Genomic DNA, 2,351 nt, shown 5'->3' with positions numbered 1-2,351 from the left:
TTCTCTCAAAGGAGATAACAAGGATCAAGGACTTTAAAGTAAATTTTCATTACATTTCCGAAAGGAAGACGTACGAAAGGTGTGATATTTCAACGAGAGTGAACTTCCTTGTACAATGAGCGAGGAAATCTAGGATTCATCCATATTCTTAAATTTATGTGCGGATGAAAAGAACGCGAATCATGGGTTATAAAGAATGGCCGACTCCAGATGAGATGAATCTCTAAAAATAATTTCGTGCACCTCAAAGTATTGAATCCTAGGATTGATGTTTACGAGGGTATTGCGGTTAACGGCGAGTATTGAGAGTAGAAACTTCTCAAATGATCTAGTGTAATATATATCCATGATACCCACTATAACAATAGTTGGGGTAGAAACCCACCTAGCGCCTTTTCTACAATAGGGTGACCACCGAGTGTACCCCAGAAAATTGATTTATCGGTCCGTGTTTCAGCCTTGTCCAACCATAAGAGGGAAAATTTTATGAGAATAAAGACTTTCCAATAAATTTTATAAAACCGGCATCCAAAGTGGTGTAAGAGTTTCTATCAATGAACTTACTGGTAAGTTTCATCCTTAAAGGGAAGAATGAGAAGAACTGTGATCCAAACATTCTGTAGAGTAATGCGAAAATTTGATAAAATCAATCAAAGGAGTTTTGAAAAAGCTTTAAACGTTTGATGTGACAACATAAACGGAACGAAGTTCTTAGTAAATTTAGAAGTATGTACAACGTGTACCGTTTTATATAAAACAAATTGACTTAGTCAGACAGCTTAATAAATGAGTGGTTTTAAAATAATTTTGAAGGTATGATTTAGTATATACTGGCCAAAATAGGTAAGGGTAAATTTATTCATTTGAATCCATACGTACATATATGATTTTATAAATTGTATACATGACAAAATATTTCATTACTTCTATTCGTCCATAAATCTCGTGAGAACCGCCCAATTAAACAAATGTGTAAAACTCCCGATGATAAACAGAGTATCTGTAGTTAAGAGGTTACAAGATGAAGTAAGATCGTGGAAGATCGAGTAAAGGGCTTGAATCGTCGTGCGAAATTTGACCAACAAATGTTACGAGGTCATGAAAACCAATGAGTTAAATGTGGTTTTGACTACTATCAGGACATAAGTCCTTGTGCCAAAACTGTTCACGTGCGAAGCTGTTGCTAACAAGTGAGGTATGAAGGTTAAAGCATGAGATAGGTAGTTGGTTAAAACGAGCTCCTCGTATATCAACAAATAAGAAAATGAGTATTTACCCATGTAGTAACATTCGAATTTCTGAATGAGTGGTGTAAAAATTTTCTTTGACTCGCTTTCTATTCCTCATGTCACAATATTGGAATTTCTATATGAATTACCGTAATATAATCACGTTGGCCTGACGTCATTATATTATACTAATTCATAGTTCCATTCCAATAGCACTACCTGAGGTCAGGACACGCGATCAACCTCGAATTTCTACACAATTTCTCTAAAACGATTTCTTAAACAATGTGCTAAGGATAGCACAAGAGGAAAAAACATCAAAAATAATGAATAAGAGTAACGATGACATAAAAAATTTCTTTAAAGTATCAAGTGAAGGTATTTCATATACCCGAGAGACATAATAAATTAATGTAGCCAATATGTTATGATCCAAGTCGGGTCATACCCAATAACAAGCCAACAACACCTTTTAGTATTTATTTTAATGATTGGATCTTTAAAATTAATACTCGACACTTGAACTTTAGAAATTGGTTTTCTAAAGATAAAATGCTTGAAATAATTATTTGGATAATTATAAATACAAGTTTAATTATTTATATGATTACACTTATGTGTGTGTTATTATTTTATAAGTGGTTTATAAAATATAATTTTATAAAAGGTTTATAAAATTAAAAATATGTGCAAGTATCAAATAAAACTAGCAAGACTTTTATATAAAAGTTGTAAAAGAAAAAAAATAAAAATAAAAAAGGGAAAGGGGGTGGTGGTGGCAGTTTTGGGGTTCCAAGACACCCCACCCCATGCTTGCTTGGTTATTTGTATTAACACTCTAAGTATAAGCATGCTTGCAAAAATATATACACACATCATTAACTAGTTTCTTTCAAAATCAAAACTCTCTCCATCTATCCATTTTTGGCCGAAATTTTGGGGAGGAAGAATGGTGTTCTTCATTTGATTTTACTTGCATTTTGGTGTCTAAATCCTAACCAAGTTCAAGGGTGTTGATTTGCAAAGGCTTGTGGGTATACAAAGCTTGAGGCTTCAAGTAAGGAGCTTGCTTATTCATCATCTTCTTCATCATCCTAATCATCCTTTTAACTTCCTAACTTG

The sequence above is a fragment of the Rutidosis leptorrhynchoides genome, chromosome 7 (genome assembly GCF_046630445.1).
Source record: "Rutidosis leptorrhynchoides isolate AG116_Rl617_1_P2 chromosome 7, CSIRO_AGI_Rlap_v1, whole genome shotgun sequence".
NCBI classification, from domain to species: domain Eukaryota; kingdom Viridiplantae; phylum Streptophyta; class Magnoliopsida; order Asterales; family Asteraceae; genus Rutidosis; species Rutidosis leptorrhynchoides.
The sequence above is the reverse complement of the archived record's forward strand: the minus strand, read 5'-3'. Positions refer to the sequence as shown.